General features: G+C 45.2%; 1 pseudogene; it reads left to right on the top strand.

Moving 5' to 3' along the window:
• The first annotated feature begins 12,072 nt into the window (after positions 1–12,072).
• On the top strand, positions 12,073–15,317 carry LOC119321071 (annotated as a pseudogene).
• Positions 15,318–19,353: the final 4,036 nt, after the last annotated feature.

Below are 19,353 nucleotides of genomic sequence, written 5' to 3'. Positions count from 1 at the left end.
GGGAGAGAGAGGGCAGCAGCCCAGGAGGTGGCGCCCCCCCTCCCATGAGGAGTCCGAATTGGACTAGGGGAGGGGGGCGCGGCCCCTCTTTCCCTCTCCCTCTCCCTCTCTTTCCTTCCCCCTTCTCTCTTCCTAGTTGGACTAGGAAAGGAGAGTCCTACTCCTACTAGGAGGACTCCCCCTCCTTGGTGCGCCCCTAGGGCTGGCCGGCCTCCCCCCTTGCTCCTTTATATACGGGGGCAGGGGGGCACCTCTAGACACACAAGTTGATCTTCGTGATCGTTCCTTAGTCGTGTGCGGTGCCCCCCACCATATTCCATCTCGGTCATATCGTAGCGGTGCTTAGGCGAAGCCCTGCGTTGGTAGAACATCATCACCGTCACCACGCCGTTGTGCTTACGGAACTCATCCCCGACACCTTGCTGGATTGGAGTCCGGGGATCGTCATCGAGCTGAACATGTGCTGAACTCAGAGGTGCCGTACATTCGGTGCTTGGATCGGTCGGATCGTGAAGACGTATGACTACATCAACCGCGTTGTCATAACGCTTCCGCTTTCGGTCTACGAGGGTACGTGGACAACACTCTCCCCTCTCGTTGCTATGCATCACCATGATCTTGTGTGTGCGTAGGATTTTGTTTGAAATTACTACGTTCCCCAACAGTGGCATCCGAGCCAGGTTTTATGCGTAGATGTCATATGCACGAGTAGAACACAAGTGAGTTGTGGGCGATACAAGTCATACTGCTTACCAGCATGTCATACTTTGGTTCAGCGGTATTGTGAGATGAAGCGGCCCGGACCGACATTACGTGTACGCTTACGCGAGACTGGTTTCACCGTTACGAGCACTCGTGCTTAAAGGTGACTGGCGGGTGTCTGTCTCTCTCACTTTAGTTGAACCGAGTGTGGCTACGCCCGGTCCTTGCGAAGGTTAAAACAACACTAACTTGACAAACTATCGTTGTGGTTTTGATGCGTAGGTAAGAACGGTTCTTGCTCAGCCCGTAGCAGCCACGTAAAATGTGCAACAACAAAGTAGAGGACGTCTAACTTGTTTTTGCAGGGCATGTTGTGATGTGATATGGTCAAGACATGATGCTATATTTTATTGTATGAGATGATCTTGTTTTGTAACCAAGTTATCGGCAACTGGCAGGAGCCATATGGTTGTCGCTTTATTGTATGAAATGCAAACACCCTGTAATTGCTTTACTTTATCACTAAGCGGTAGCGATAGTCGTAGAAGCAATAGATGGCGTAACGACAACGCCGCTACGATGGAGATCAAGGTGTCGCGCCGGTGACGATGGTGATCACGACGGTGCTTCAGAGATGGAGATCACAAGCACAAGATGATGATGGCCATATCATATCACTTATATTGATTGCATGTGATGTTTATCCTTTATGCATCTTATCTTGGTTTGATTGACGGTAGCATTTTAAGATGATCTCTCACTAAATTATCAAGAAGTGTTCTCCCTGAGTATGCACCGTTGCGAAAGTTCTTTGTGCTGAGACACCACGTGATGATCGGGTGTGATAGGCTCTACGTTCAAATACAACGGGTGCAAAACAGTTGCACACGCAAAATACTCAGGTTAAACTTGACGAGCCTAGCATATACAGATATGGCCTCGGAACACGGAGACCGAAAGGTCGAACGTGAATCATATAGTAGATATGATCAACATAGTGATGTTCACCATTGAAACTACTCCATCTCACATGATGATCGGACATGGTTTAGTTGATTTGGATCACGTGATCACTTAGATGACTAGAGAGATGTCTGTCTAAGTCCGAGTTCGTAAGTAATATGATTAATTGAACTTAAATTTATCATGAACTTAGTACCTGATAGTATTTTGCTTGTCTATGTTTGTTGTAGATAGATGGCTCGTGCTGTTGTTCCGTTGAATTTTAATGCGTTCCTTCAGAAAGCTAAGTTGAAAGATGATGGTAGCAATTACACGGACTGGGTCCGTAACCTGAGGATTATCCTCATTGCTGCACAGAAGAATTATGTCCTGGAAGCACCGCTGGGTGCCAGGCCTGCTACAGATGCAACTGACGACGTTAAGAACGTCTGGCAGAGCAAAGCTGATGAGTACTCGATAGTTCAGTGTGCCATGCTTTACGGCTTGGAACCGAGTCTTCAACGACGTTTTGAACGTCATGGAACATATGAGATGTTCCAGGATTTGAAGTTAATATTTCAAGCAAATGCCCGGATTGAGAGATATGAAGTCTCCAATAAGTTCTATAGTTGTAAGATGGAGGAGAATAGTTCTATCAGTGAACACATACTCAAAATGTTTGGGTATAATAATCACTTGATTCAACTGGGAGTTAATCTTCCTGATGATAGTGTCATTGACAGAATTCTTCAATCACTGCCACCAAGCTACAAGAGCTTCATGATGAACTATAATATGCAAGGGATGGACAAGACTATTCCCGAGCTCTTCGCAATGCTAAAGGCTGCAGAGGTAGAAATCAAGAAGGAGCATCAAGTGTTGATGGTCAATAAGACCACCAGTTTCAAGAAAAAGGGCAAAGGGAAGAAGAAGGGGAACTTCAAGAATAACAGCAAACAAGTTGCTGATCAAGAGAAGAAACCCAAGTCTGGACCTAAGCCTGAGACTGAGTGCTTCTACTGCAAGCAAACTGGACACTGGAAGCGGAACTGCCCCAAGTATTTGGCGGATAAGAAGGATGGCAAAGTGAACAAAGGTATATGTGATATACATGTTATTGATGTGTACCTTACTAATGCTCGCAGTAGCACCTGGGTATTTGATACTGGTTCTGTTGCTAATATTTGCAACTCGAAACAGGGACTACGGATTAAGCGAAGATTGGCTAAGGACGAGGTGACGATGCGCGTGGGAAATGGTTCCAAAGTCGATGTGATCGCGGTCGGCACGCTACCTCTACATCTACCATCGGGATTAGTTTTAGACCTAAATAATTATTATTTGGTGCCAGCGTTGAGCATGAACATTATATCTGGATCTTGTTTGATGCGAGACGGTTATTCATTTAAATCAGAGAATAATGGTTGTTCTATTTATATGAGTAATATCTTTTATGGTCATGCACCCTTGAAAAGTGGTCTATTTTTATTGAATCTCGAAAGTAGTGATACACATATTCATAACGTTGAAGCCAAAAGATGCATAGTTGATAATGATAGTGCAACTTATTTGTGGCACTACCGTTTAGGTCATATCGGTGTAGAGCGCATGAAGAAACTCCATACTGATGGACTTTTGGAATCACTTGATTATGAATCACTTGGTACTTGCGAACCGTGCCTCATGGGCAAGATGACTAAAACGCCGTTCTCCGGAACTATGGAGCGAGCAACTGATTTATTGGAAATCATACATACTAATGTATGTGGTCTAATGAATATTGAAGCTCGCGACGGGTATCGTTATTTTCTCACCTTCATAGATGATTTGAGCAGATATTGGTATATCTACTTGATGAAACACAAGTCTGAAACATTTAAAAAGTTTAAAGAATTTCAGAGTGAAGTGGAAAATCATCGTAACAAGAAAATAAAATTTCTACGATCTGATCGTGGAGGAGAATATTTGAGTTATGAGTTTGGTTTACATTTGAAACAATGCGGAATAGTTTCGCAACTCACGCCACCCGGAACACCACAACGAAATGGTGTGTCTGAACGTCGTAATCGTACTTTACTAGATATGGTGCGATCTATGATGTCTCTTACTGATTTACCGCTATCGTTTTGGGGTTATGCTTTAGAGACGGCCGCATTCACGTTAAATAGGGCACCATCAAAATCCGTTGAGATGACGTCTTATGAACTGTGGTTTGGCAAGAAACCATAGTTGTCATTTCTTAAAGTTTGGGGTTGCGATGCTTATGTGAAGAAACTTCAACTAGATAAGCTCGAACCCAAATCTGAGAAATGTGTCTTCATAGGATACCCAAAAGAGACTATTGGGTACACCTTCTATCACGGATCTGAGGGCAATATTTTCGTTGCTAAATTTGGATCCTTTCTAGAGAAGGAGTTTCTCTCGAAAGAAGTGAGTGGGAGGAAAGTAGAACTTGATCCGCACCAGAGTGGTGTCTATTCTAGAAGTCATGTTACTTGACCATGGCGAACCTACGAACTATGAGGAAGCGATGATGAGCCCAGATTCCGCGAAATGGCTTGAGGCCATGAAATCTAAGATGGGATCCATGTATGAGAACAATGGACTTTGGTTGACTTGCCCGATGATCGGCAAGCCATCGAGAATAAATGGATCTTCAAGAAGAAGACTGACGCTGATGGTAATGTAACTGTCTACAAAGCTCGACTTGTTGCGAAAGGTTTTCGACAAGTTCAAGGGGTTGACTATGATGAGACTTTCTCACCCGTAGCGATGCTTAAGTCTCTCCGAATCATGTTAGCAATTGCCGCATTTTATGATTATGAAATTTGGCAAATGGATGTTAAAACTGCATTCCTGAATGGATTTCTGGAAGAAGAGTTGTATATGATGCAACCAGAAGGTTTTGTCGATCCAAAAGGTGCTAACAAAGTGTGCAAACTCCAGCGATCCATTTATGGACTGGTGCAAGCATCTCGGAGTTGGAATAAACGCTTTGATAGTGTGATCAAAGCATATGGTTTTATATAGACTTTTGGAGAAGCCTGTATTTACAAGAAAGTGAGTGGGAGCTCTGTAGCATTTCTGATATTATATGTAGATGACATATTGTTAATTGGAAATGATATAGAATTTCTGGATAGCATAAAGGGATACTTGAATAAAAGTTTTTCAATGAAAGACCTCAGTGAAGTTGTTTACATATTGGGCATCAAGATCTATAGAGATAGATAAAGACGCTTAATTGGACTTTCACAAAGCACATACCTTGATAAAGTTTTGAAAAAGTTCAAAATGGATCAAGCAAAGAAAGGGTTATTGCCTGTATTACAAGGTGTGAAGTTGAGTCAGACTCAATGCCCGACCACAGCAGAAGATAGAGAGAAAATGAAAGATGTTCCCTATGCTTCAGCCATAGGCTCTATCATGTATGCAATGCTGTGTACCAGACCTGACGTATGCTTAGCAATAAGCTTGGCATGTAGGTACTAAAGTAATCCAGGAGTGGATCACTGGACAACGGTCAGGAACATCCTGAAATACCTAAAAAGGACTAAGGATATGTTTCTCGTTTATGGAGGTGACAAAGAGCTAGTCGTAAATGGTTACGTCGATGCAAGCTTTGACACTGATCCGGACGATTCTAAATCGCAAACCGGATACGTGTTTTTATTAAATGATGGGGCTGTAAGTTGGTGCAGTTCTAAACAAAGCGTCGTGGCGGGATCTACATGCGAAGCGGAGTACATAGCTGCTTCGGAAGCAGCAAATGAAGGAGTCTGGATGAAGGAGTTCATTTCCGATCTAGGTGTCATACCTAGTGCATCGGGACCAATGAAGATCTTCTGTGACAATACTGGTGCAATTGCCTTGGCAAAGGAATCCAGATTTCACAAGAGAACCAAGCACATCAAGAGACGCTTCAATTCCATCCGGGACCAAGTCCAGGTGGGAGACATAGAGATTTGCAAGATACATACGGATCTGAATGTTGCAGACCCGTTGACTAAGCCTCTTCCATGAGCAAAACATGATCAGCACCAAGACTCCATGTGGTGTTAGAATCATTACTGTGTAATCTAGATTATTGACTCTAGTGCAAGTGGAAGACTGAAGGAAATATGCCCTAGTGGCAATAATAAAGTTATTATTTATTTCCTCATATCATGATAAATGTTTATTATTCATGCTATAATTGTATTAACCGGAAACATGATACATGTGTGAATACATAGACAAACTTAATGTCACTAGTATGCCTCTACTTGACTAGCTCATTAATCGAAGATGGTTATGTTTCCTAACCATAGACATTTGTTGTCATTTGATTAATGGGATCACATCATTAGGAGAATGATGTGATTGACTTGACCCATTCCGTTAGGTTAGCACTTGATCGTTTAGTATGTTGCTATTGCTTTCTTCATGACTTATACAAAGTTCCTATAACTATAAGATTATGGAACTCCCGTTTACCGGAGGAACACTTTGTGTGCTACCAAACGTCACAACATAACTGTGTGATTATAAAGGAGCTCTACAAGTGTCTCCAAAGGTACATGTTGAGTTGGCGTATTTCGAGATTAGGTTTTGTCACTCCGATTGTCGGAGAGGTATCTCTGGGCCCTCTCGGTAATGCACATCACTATAAGCCTTGCAAGCAATGTAGCTAATGAGTTAGTTACGGAATGATGCATTACGTAACGAGTAAAGAGACTTGCTGGTAACGAGATTGAACTAGGTATTGGATAGCGACGATCAAATCTCGGGCAAGTAACATACCGATGACAAAGGGAACAACGTATGTTGTTATGCGATTTGACCGATAAAGATCTTCGTAGAATATGTAGGAGCCAATATGAGCATCTAGGTTCCGCTATTGGTTATTGACCAGAAACAGTTCTAGGTCATGTCTGCATAGTTCTCGAACCCGTAGGGTCCACACGCTTAACGTTACGATGACAATTTTATTATGAGTTTATAAGTTTTGATGTACCGAAGGTTTTTCGGAGTCCCGGATGTGATCACGTACATGACGAGGAGTCTCGAAATGGTCAAGACATAAAGATTGATATATTGGACGACTATATTCGGACACCGGAAGTGTTCCGGATGATTTTGGAGAAAACCGGAGTGCCGGAGGGGTTACCAGAACCCCTCGGGGAAGTATTGGGCCTTAGTGGGCCTGAGGGGAGAGAGAGGGCAGCAGCCCAGGAGGTGGCGCGCCCCCTCCCATGAGGAGTCCGAATTGGACTAGGGGAGGGGGGCGCGGCCCCTCTTTCCCTCTCCCTCTCCCTCTCTTTCCTTCCCCCTTCTCTCTTCCTAGTTGGACTAGGAAAGGAGAGTCCTACTCCTACTAGGAGGAGGACTCCCCCCCTCCTTGGCGCGCCCCTAGGGCCGGCCGGCCTCCCCCTTGCTCCTTTATATACGGGGGCAGGGGGGCACCTCTAGACACACAAGTTGATCTTCGTGATCGTTCCTTAGCCGTGTGCGGTGTCCCCCCCCCCACCATATTCCACCTCGGTCATATCGTAGCGGTGCTTAGGCGAAGCCCCGCATCGGTAGAACATCATCACCGTCACCACGCCGTCGTGCTGACGAAACTCATCCCCGACACCCTGCTGGATCGGAGTCCGGGGATCGTCATCGAGCTGAACGTGTGCTGAACTCGGAGGTGCCGTACGTTCGGTGCTTGGATCGGTCAGATCGTGAAGACGTACGACTACATCAACCGCGTTGTCATAACGCTTCCGCTTTCGGTCTACGAGGGTACGTGGACAACACTCTCCCCTCTCGTTGCTATGCATCACCATGATCTTGCGTGTGCGTAGGAATTTTTTTGAAATTACTACGTTCCCCAACAGTTACTGCTCCGGTGTTGGCCTTGCCGGATTTCTCGAAGCAATTCGTGGTGTAAACATATGCCAGTGGCATAGGAATTGGCGCGGTGCTCATGCAAGAAGGGCATCCCGTCGCGTACTTGAGCAAGAGTTTAGCTCCTCGTAACCTTGGGTTGTCGGCTTACGAGAAGGAATGCCTGGCTCTACTCCTTGCTGTTGATCATTGGCGCCCATACTTGCAACATTCAGAATCCATTATCCGCACCGATCAACGCAGTCTGCTCAACTTGAAGGATCAGAGACTCAATACGCCTATCCAGCAGAGGGCTTTTACCAAGTTGGTGGGGCTACGATTCCAGATTCAATACAAGGTTGGAGTGTCTAATAGGGCTGTTGATGCCCTGTCCCGACGCCCCAAAGACAAATCCCAGGAGCTGGCGGCAATCGCCCTGGCCAAACCAGCTTGGCTCCAAGCAATTTTGGACAGCTATCAACAAGACCCCGCAGCTCAACGGCTGATGTCGCGACTTGCGCTTGATGAAATCAGCGATCCTGGATATGCTATATAGGAGGGAGTGATTCGTTTTCAAGGACGCATCTGGATAGGGTATGATCCTCAAACTCGGGAATCTTTGATCAAGGCCCTACATGACAGTGCAGCCGGGGGGGCACTCGGGATTCCACGCCACCTATCATAGAGTGTGACGCTTGTTTGCTTGGAAAGGACTCAAAGACATGGTTCGTCAGTTTGTTCGTCAGTGCACAACTTCTCAGCAAGCAAAGACAGAACGGGTCGCTCCGGCGGGGCTGCTTCAGCCTCTACCAATTCCGAAGCGTCCATGGGCAGTCATATCATTGGATTTCATTGAAGGCCTTCCAAAATCCAATGGCTATGATGTGATCCTAGTGGTGGTTGACAAGTTTTCGAAATATAGCCATTTTGTGCCACTGAAGCATCCATACACAACCTTCTCAGTGGCTATAGCCTTCATGCAACACATCTTCAAGCTGCATGGTCTTCCGTTGGCTATCATCTCGGATTGCGACAGGATATTCACTAGCAGTTTGTGGCAGGAACTCTTTAAGTTAGCTCAAACTCAGTTGCGCATGAGCTCGTCATACCACCCGCAGACGGACGGACAGACGGAACGAGTAAATCAATGCCTAGAGACATACCTTCGGTGCTTTGTCCATGCTTGCCCCAAGAATTGGTACAGATGGCTATTCCTTGCAGAATACTGGTATAATACCACCTTTCACTCAGCTCTGGGAAGAACTCCATATGAAGTGATCTATGGCACTCTGCCGAGAGAATTTGGGGTCACTCAAGTGGATGATTGCAGTGTGCCCGACCTAGCAACATGGCTGAAGGAAAGGGAAGTGATGATGGACCTGCTACAACAACAACTGAAACATGCTCAGGACAGGATGAAAAGGCAAGCAGACAAAAAGCGCACAGACAGGGAGTTTGAAGTGGGTGATTCAGTCTTCTTGCGCTTACAGCCCTTCATTCAGACATCCGACGCACAATGCCCATTCCAGAAGCTCGCATTTCGTCACTATGGACCATACAAGATTGTGGCTAGAGTTGGCAAGGTAGCTTACAAACTTCACTTGCCAGCAGGGAGCAAGATCCATCCGGTGGTGCACGTGTCGCAGCTGAAGAAAGCGATTGGCAGCGACGCCTTAGTCGAACAAGAATTACCCCCGAACACTGAGATCCTTGGTATGGAGCATGAACCAGTGGCGATCATCGGAGAGCGCACGGTCAAGACGAACATTGGGGCTATCTAGAAGGTTTGTGTGCACTGGTCCGGGTTGCCCATTTCCTTGACCACCTGGGAAGATCCAAGGCAACTGCGCCAACGTTTTCCTTTCTTCACGGCTTGGGGGCAAGTCGTTTCCCAAGGGGGGGGGAGAATGTCAAGGCCACCCTGGAGCCACCTGACGACGGGCCCCGGAGCCAGGCCGGCCCAAGTCAAGCAACCATTGACCTAGTCGACAACCAGGTGGACAAGGCGTGACGAGGACATGCGCAGCGATTGGATACGGATGCCAACTGGCGGCCGCTACATATAGTCTAGCGTGTGTGTGGGAGTGGGTATGCATTTTGTACTCGACTTGTATCGGAGCTGATCTCCAGAACTCCTTCCTTCCCTTCTAAGCAATAGATCCCCATCTTCTTCCTCCCTTCCCTTCGCCACCCAGATCCGCCACGAGCAAGGCACGTTACAGGCCTCTACTGAAGTATGATACATCATATTTTCCTTGCCTTGTCACCCCAAATTGGCCTCTCAACTTTTTGGTTGAAATTTGAACTAGACATGATTTAAGTTGCATATAGTCGCGACACTGACCAACAATTCCTAGCAGTATATGGTTTCCCTCGACACTTGGGCCCAGTTCTTTTGCCAGAATCTCGGGATTCTCCCAGAATCCAACCCCTACCCAGTTTCTCCCAGAATCTTTGAGCCTCATTTGTTTTAGGGAACTTATCCGCGTCGGTGCGCCGGCCTAAACTTTCGGCAGGTCGCATCCCAGACGTACGATTGAAGACTTTTGGGCCACATGATCTCCCTTCATCTACCCCTACGCATTCTTCTTCTCTAAAGAAAACAAATCCCCATCGCGCCGCCATGGACGAGCGACACGCCCGTCCTCGAAGCAATGCTTGGGTGTCTGGCCGGTTACCACCTCGCCGCCGGGCACGCTGCTCTCTGTCGGGCGCTGCTGCTCGTCGCCGGTCACCTCCCTCGCTGCCTGTCGTCTCCTGTGTTGCTTGCAGGCTTCATGCATGAAGTGCCCTTGGTTGCGGCTCCTCGTGGCGACGGTCGCTGCTCCAGGGGCAGCGGCCGCAGCTTCCGGTGGTGGCGATCGTCGGCCAGAGCACCTCCGGCGACGCCCTTGCGAAGATATGTACTATTCCCCGGGACTGCCAGTAGCAGCAAAAAAGTTGGTCGGTTGTAGCAAAAAACAATATCGGTTCCAGCAAAAAAGACTCGCCGCTGCCACCCGTCGTCGCCATTGTAGCAAAAATGTTAACCGGATGTAGCTTGCATGGTTGCCGGTTGTAGCACTGTTGGTCGCCGGCCATATCACATTTGGACATGGCCGGGGAGTGGTTGCTGGTTCCAGCAAAACTCAAAAAGCCGGTTGTAGCAAAATTAGGCGCTGGTTCCAGCAAAACTCGAATACGACGGTAGCAAAAATGTGTTGTTTCCAACGAAAACAGAGAGCAAGAATGGATACTAGTTCCAGCAAAAAAGCAACCCGGTGGTAGCAAAAAAAGGTTGTTTCCAGCAATAACAAAAGACGTAGCAAGTTCCAACAGAAAACCATCCGCGCCGAGAGGCCGCGTCCGGTTCCAGCACCAGTGGACGCCGGTTCTAGCATCCTCCGTCATGATTCCAGCGTTTTGCCACCATGGTTGCAACACACGTTGGCGTGGTCACCGCTGGGAGTTGCGGTGCCGCTTCCAGCACCCTTGGACACTGCGGCTGCGATTGGTGGAGCAGCCATGGCAGAGATAGAAGAAACAGAAGGTGAGTGGTGGTCATGGCCAGCCGGGATCGCGTCGCCGGTGGCAGAGAATCCCGGCGGCGGCATGCGAGATGAGGTGGAGCAGAGCTACGGAGCGGATGAGATGAGAGCGTCACGGGATGGGAGGAGTGGACGTGGTCGTTTGAGACTCTGAGAAGATAAGATGAGGGGACGGCGGTGGATGGGCCCCACCACTGAAGATGCGTACGCGTGACCCCCGTGCGCGACTGGTGCAATTTTTAGCCGGTCCACCGGATACAAGCGTTTCCCTTTGTTTTACTACAATCCTATCTAGTTAGGGTCTAATAAGATAGGATTGTAAAACAAATGAAGCTCAAAATTTTTGGGAGAAGCTGGGTAGGGGTCGGATTCTGGAAGAACCCTCGTATTCTAGCAAAAAAAAAAACTGGGCCTTGGTCTGCAACCTCAACGTTTGTGCTCGGCAGACACATTAATAAGCCTGGGGAGAAGATCCGCGTGCTCGTGCAGCTCTTGGGGAGTTGAAGAAGCTCAATGTGCATGCAGCGGCTGAGCCATTACCGCACCAAGCCACCAACCAATCGTGCATAGGCCCACTGGCCTCCTTAGAGCAAGTACAATAGAGCTGAGTCAGCTGGCTATAAGAAATAAATTAGTATATTTTTGCTTAGTTGGAGGAAAGAGAAAAAGAGAGAGAAGGTAAGCGGGCTCTTGGTGAAGAGCCAGCTCTAGCACGTGCTTCTAGGCACTTTGTGAGAGTGAAAGGTGGGCCATATAATAAAAAAGTAATACACTCTTCTAATCAACTATTGTACATATTGGCTATAAGATGGGCTATAGATGACATGGCAATGACTTATAGCCAGTACCATGCTCTTAGGCTGAACTTCCGGCGCCGGCGAGATGGGCTGGGTGCCTCGTGACGATGCCACTATCCCTACCCCCGTCGCCATGCCCAGGTAGGCACGCGCGCTGGTTCATGCCGCCACCGTCAGGCAGCGCGGGCCATCAATCGAGGCACGCATGGTTAGTTCCTTCCTTACACTGATCTGATTAATCTGACCGGCCGATGGATGCCAGGGAGGAGGAGGGGCGGGCGAAGAGGATCACGTACTCGAGGGAGCTGCTGCTCGCCGTCGGCGGCTCGGAGGCCTGCAAGGCGCTGCCCGCCGGCTTCCACCTGCTGTCCAACGACCCGAGCACCGCGACACTCTCGGCGTCGGGAGCGGCGAGGGGTTGCGATTGCTCGTCTCGCGCGGAGGCTCGGGGCGCCCGCCCGGCTGGAAGAGCATGCGGAGCTCGACTAAGTTTTTTTACCGGAGCCGGGATGTACCGGTACTTGATCCACCCTTCGTCGTTTTCATCAAGATCAGTGCAGGTTTTATACTCTATTTTCAGATAGCAGACTACACATAGCAATACATGTACTAGTGTCAGATATTGTCAGCTTTTACAGAAGAGAGATAGTTAGAGTAGAGACAATGGTGCATGCATGCATTCATTCACTCACGGAATACATATGACATGCATTTTATTTCCATCCTCATATTTTCAATGACTTATATCTTTTGAACCAAATGTACATTATTGAAACTTTTTGTATATTTAAATTTGTGGTGACAAGATCTACAGAACATGATCAATTTTGGATATTTTTGAAATATTTTTATTTTATATGTTTCAATTATCTCTGAAATCACTTTCATAAAACACTAAATTGTTTCACTATTTCATAAAAGTTTTTTCTAGTGTTTCGCTCAATTTCACAAACTGGAATATGAAACTCACAAAGAAATAGATATATTTGATATAGTAGTAAAAAAGAAGTTTAATATATTCAATTTAGACGTGTTTGACTGCAACTTAGACGTGTTTGAAATACCCAATTTCACATATTTTAAATAATCGTATTTCACTAATTTCTTATTTTATATTTTAATTATCTTTTAATATCGCTTTCATAAAACATAAGATTGATCCGCTATTTCATAAAAGTGTTTTTGACTGTTTCGCTAATAGAAGTTAAAAAATCATTTCACTCGTTTCAAAATAGATTTCACACATTTCAGAAAACACATTACTCTCATTTGCAATACTAATTTCATTGCAAATTTAAGAAATATATTGAAATATATTCCGCTCATAAAAAATATCAGTTTCAAACACTGAAAAATTAGTTTCACAACAAAAATTGGTTTTATTTCACTTTATTCAAATAACTTATTTCACGCATTTCAAAAAACACACTGCACTCATTTACAAAATATAGATTTCACCCATTTCACTAGTTTCAGAAAACTGATTTCACTCATTACAAAATATATATGAGAAACTAATTTCACTTCGTATTTATGAAAAAAAATATTGAAACATATTTCACTCAGCAGAAATATCAGTATCACACAATGAAAAAGTCGTTTCACACCAAAAAGATATATTTCACTTTTTTCAAATAACTCATTTCACTCATTTAGAAAACACACTACAGTCGCTCAATTGAAATAATATATTTCACTTGTTTCAAAAAGCTGATTACACTTATTACAAAAGATAGATTTCACTAGTTTCAGTAAAACACATCACATTTACTCCATTGAAGAAACAATTTCACATCTAGAATATGAAACTCACAAAGAAAACTATATTCGGAAAAGTGTTTCAATCATTTCAATGACTGATTTCAATCATTTCGAAAATTGTAATTTGAAATGAGTGAAATTCATATTTTGATATGATTGAAATAGTAAAAATTAAATTAGTTTAAATATATTCAAGATTGGTATGATTATAAAGATCTTATGTTCAAGAATTTGAATATATGAAAATTTTAAATAATAGTACAAAGCTGTAAAAAATATTGGTCATCAAAAAATGTAACCAAAAATAAAATGCATGGATTTGTTTGAGAGAGAGGGGATATGCTGCATGCATGCGTGCAATCCACTGCAGAAAGTATTGCCTCTCCCTGACATGGTCCCTACTAGTCTGACATTGATTTGACTATATACAAAAGGTCATATGTCTCAATACATGATTATACATATGGATGAGTTCTACTTATGCATAGATCATAAAGCATGTGAAGGGTGGATGCGACTCCGGTACATCCCGCCTCCGGTAAAAAGGAGTTTGCGATGCGGAGCTGGCCGCGGGGTTTTGCCTCGGCGAGCCCGAGGTGAGCCGATTGGATATGGAGTCCAGCCCACAGAAACCGGCTACAGATCCATCTTCGTTTCTGCCACGTCGTATTGATCGACTTGGTGCACTTGATGATGACTGATCGATTGATTTGGTGTAACAGGGCCAGAGTCATCCCAGACGGGCGTAGGGAGTAAATCCAAGCCATGGCCATGCACACGATTCTTCAGGTAATTTTTTTTGTTTAACATAATGCCGTAGATTCCTGGGCTGTGGACGGAGCGAAGGACATTTTGTGTATGAAAAAATAACGCATGTTTTGCAACTCTTTTTGTTAATCCAAAGAACTCGAGCTTGAAGCAAGTGACTTGGAAAAAGGAATATGTTATATTCTTTATTCTTATTTGTATCTATGGAAGTAGGAGTATATAGGTTAACAAAATGAATTAACTAGATTTCATGAGAAGTGATGTCAGCGTGAACACGTACAAGCTCTTGTCCCGTTGCTTTAAGTGGCCGGTTCAGTAGAGCTCATCCGCGTGATATTCATATTGCCATCGTGCAGTACTGCAGGCTGCCGCTTTGGCGAGGAATGCCTCTTCACCCACGACTTCCCGGGCGGCTACCAGGCCGTCGCAAACCTGGGCAGCCTGGGCGGTGAAGCTCCTTCGCAAGGCGAGAAGGAACTTTCCGAGCATCTGTCCCAGGACAACTCAGCGCCACCACACATAGAGCAAGGGGCCGCTGGTCGCCACGCACCTCCACTGGCGCCCAACCCCGGCAAGGCAGCTCCGGCGGGTTTCGGCTCTCCGGCGATGGCCAGGATCACCGTGGACGCGTCCCTCGGGCGCCGTCATCGGGCGTGGCGGAGCGACCATAAGGGAGATATCCCGGGCCAGCGGCGCCAGGCTGCGCATCCGCGACCACGAGCGGGACGCCGGCTTGAAGAACGTGGAGCTGGAGGGCACGACCGACCAGATCAGGCACGCCAGCGCTATGGTCTGGGAGCATCTCCCGGTGCCCGGCGGAGGGCGATATAACGGCGTCAAGACCAGGCTGTGCGCGCACTTCGCCAGAGGATCCTGCACCTATGGCGACGGCTGCCGCTTCGCCCACGGCGAGAGCGAGCTTCGCAGGCCGGCTCCTGCTGCTCCTCGAGATCCGTGTGGTTGGTAGCGATCTACCAACCGCCGGATGAGATCAGTGGCCGGATGAGATCGGTGTAACTCTAAACTTGGGATTATGCCGTCGAGTGTATGGGTTCCATATTGCATTTTAGTCATGGCTCTTATCAGCATGTTCTGTTTTTAGTACTGTAATTCATTTTCTCAAGTATCTGTGCTATAAAAAATTGAGAGGTTTCAGGATACAACTGTACTATCAAGTATTAAGTTGATCCAATGGTTAATATGATTTCCCTCAGAGTTTGGTCGAAGGCTAACTTGGTAACGTGGATTTATTTATGCTTTCACGTGAATTCAAATAGTCAAAGGCGCAGATGCAGGCCTATTGACAAACCTATTGAGCCTGGCGTGAGAACAACCCCAATGATTTGGCTAATTTGAATGCATGAATAATAAACATTTATCATGAAATAAGGAAATTTGAATAATTTGGCGTGGGAACAACCATGAAAGGCTGACGCCTCATGCCAGGTTGCGGCATCATCATCGCCTGGTGGCTTTGCCCTCTACGTGATAAATTTGAACAATGCCCAAAGGACAACCATAACGACGACGATGGTGGCCAGTAGGAGCCTGCCGATTTTGAGAACTTGCTGGCCCTTGAAGAAATATGCAACTCACAACCAAGGAAGAAGGTGGAAACGATGTGGTCTGGAACAGTGGAGGTGAGAAGCCCGGGATGCGGGAAAGATATAGAAGGACTCAAATTCCCATCTAAGACCTCCCATAAAAATAAGTTCATCTCAAACATGGGGGTGGGGGCATTGCCCCCCTCGGTTAAATATTTCGGCCTCTGCCACCATGTTGGTATGTTGTATTCGTGTTGGTAAGTTGGGTCTGTTTGGCAAAATAAGTCACTTTTTTCACTTTTCGACTTATAAGTTGGTGACTTAGGGCCTGTTTGGTTTCAATAAGTCACCTGACTTATTAGTCAGGTGACTTAAAACCAGTGACTTATAAGTCACGTCTGTTTGGTTGTCACCTGGATTATAAGTCACCTGACACACCTTCACACACCAATCAATATCATGCAGGTGGCGGGACCCATGCAAAAGGGGTTGACTTATAAGTTTTAAGTTGGGGTGGAGCAACTTATGCCTTATAAGTTGGTGTGACTTATAAGTCGGATCTGTTTGGCAAAGTAAGTCACTTTTTTCACTTTTCGACTTATAAGTTGGTGACTTATTTGGAACCAAACAGACCCTTATTTGGAACCAAACAGGCCCTAAACATTTACCTTTAGGTTGAATTTGATACAATGCTATTCTAATATATTATAATTTTATTTTGGATATGTTCATTGCTAAAGAATTCCACATCAATCCGCGGGGGTTATCCGAACAAGCAATATGTCATATGTTTGTACCCGAATTTTTGCCGTCCATATGGGGTGATGTCCAATCAACCTACTCCACCATGTTCTCAGCTATGCAGTGTATTCCGTGGTATCTGATATTCTGTTGTGCGTATATGAAGCCGTACCACAACAATTGTGGGGTCGTAGCCTATAGATTCTCCTGTCAACAAGTTCTTTGGGCCCATGTCCTTCAAGTTCGTCGCAAGTACTGCACTCCTCATTAGCTATGCTAGTCTAGCCCCGCAAAAAAAATCTATGCTGGTCTAGGCACAAAATCTGTTACGCATAACATTTGTGGCTGCTATTTAAGAAATGACACACATATGTTTAGTCTGGTACATAATTATCTTGTAATACCATGAACATTTTTTGGGGAGTTACACCATAAAGTTATGTGGAAAAGATCCGTGAATGGCTCTGCACCAAGATCCACTCGTGGATCATGAATTAATATGTAAATCTAGGTGCGGTCGTGCGGGGATGGGGTCATGGTGGTTCGTGGTGATGAGGCTGCCCAAGGGGATTCGGATTTTGAATTGTGTCCCGCTCGGGTGATGAGACACGGCCCATAGGCGAGTACGCGATAGGTGCAGGAGTAGATAGGTCGGCAAATACGATGTGACTGTATTCATTAGACTACCCATGATGGGAGTAACATAAGTGGTAATATCATACATATTTAGATAAAATAAATGATGTGGCAAGTAATTAATAAAGAAAGAGAGTGATGTGGTAACATAACTAGCTACTGGTAGTATGAGGAACATCACACATACCAAGACAAGATGAGTCTACAACTTAATAAATAAAGTGTTGCATGACACCACACATATGTTATTGTCCCCATTGTGGATATAGTAACATAGACTAGTAACATATGCATGTTACTACTCTAAGTTACTCCCCACCGTGGCTAGTCTTATGGCTCTGAGAAAACTGAAATAGCCATATACGGGTGGGGCCATGTGGGGCAGGCTCACGCTAATCCTCATGATTCAGCGATAGCAACCTCGCGTTTCGCGCAACCAGTAGCATATTCGTTCTATGTATTTTTCTAGATTGCCACCATGTGTACTACTCACATGGCAAAACTAAGATTTTTGTTTTTCTACAATTGCCATAGTAAATTTAAGACAATAACCATTTTTTGAGAGAGGGGGGGGGGGGCATTGGCCCCTGGGTTAAATTTCTCGGCTTCTAATGTGAGGTTAGGTTGAATGTGATATGCGATATAGTACAATTCTAATATATTCTAATTTTAATTTTGATAAGTTCATTGCTAAAAAATTCCACACCAATCTGCGGGGCATTATCTAGTTTACAAAAAATTGCATGTCACTTATGCGAGGGATGTGGATTTTTCCTAACTGATTGTGTGCACAACCCAAATCTTTGTCGTCCATCTAGGGTGATGTCCAATCAACCTACCCACTATGTTGTCAGCCATGCAGTGTATTCCCTGGTCATGCGATATTCTGTTGTGTGTATATGGAGCCATATCACAATAGTTGTGGGGCCGTGGCCTATAGATTCTCCTGACAACCAGTCATTTGAGCTCATGTCCTTTAGAACCGTCGCAAGTACTGCGATGTTCATCAAAACAAACCTGTGTAGGGCTACAAGAAAGCTGAGGCATGGTGGCGAGATCGACGGTTCCGAGAGGTAGAGATGTCGTGTGTTCCGAAAGGCAAAAGTCAGGGATCATGGTCGTCCGAGGATGCGTCACAACCGACTGAGGGAGAGAGATTATGGCCGATGGAGGGAGAGAGTTTATGGTCGGCGATGGGTGCTTGGTGGTCGGCGTAGGCGAAGTATCCATCGCACCAGAAGATCGAAGACGAATTGATCGTGGGTGGATTGATGGATTAGGAACCTAGTTAGAGAATAGATGGAGGGAGTTATCTGCTAATAGGCATTTAAGTGGAAGGTTAAAATTCCACCTTGAATCTGTGTCATTTATTCTTAATCTGATGTCCCGTGATGTAACTTTTCAGATTTTCACTGAATGCCCATTTTCACCGGATATAAGTTGCTCATGTGACTCTTTTCATAGATTAAGTTTCATCACTGCCATGCCAACTAAATAAACTTTGATTATAGTTTTTGGTGTATAGTTTTGTAGCATGGCGAACTTGTGCCCTCTCAAATTTAGGTCCACATGCAAATGAAGTTCAGTTTCCTTCTTTTGCCGTGCCAACTAAAATATAGAGTTTTTCTGTAGCATGGCAACTTTGTTGTATATAACATGTGTCCATGGCAAATTTGTTGTAGATAACACGACAACTTTTTAATGAATTTGTCATTTAACTAGCGCAAATTTTACTTTCATTTGCCATATCACAAACACAAATCTACCTATATTTCCCAAGGTATGGATTTTTCTTCTTCTGAATTTGTGATATCACAAGTACAAATTTTCCCACACTGTCCAAGATGTAGACATTTTTTTCTTCTAGATTTGCCATATCACTAGACAATTTCGCCGTGACGTGTATAGGATTTATATAGTATTTGCCATGGATCATGGAACATTTTTCTAATGTTTCCAATGTCAACCTTTTATCAATTAAATTTAATTACTGCCATGCCAAGTAAATAAACTTTAATTAGAGTTCTTGGTGCATAGTTTTGTAGCATGGCAAACTTCTGCCCTGCCAAGTTTCGGTTCACA

Source organism: Triticum dicoccoides, chromosome 6B, assembly GCF_002162155.2.
Source record: "Triticum dicoccoides isolate Atlit2015 ecotype Zavitan chromosome 6B, WEW_v2.0, whole genome shotgun sequence".
Classification (NCBI taxonomy): Eukaryota; Viridiplantae; Streptophyta; class Magnoliopsida; order Poales; family Poaceae; genus Triticum; species Triticum dicoccoides.
This window is presented reverse-complemented; position numbering and strand designations above follow the sequence as displayed.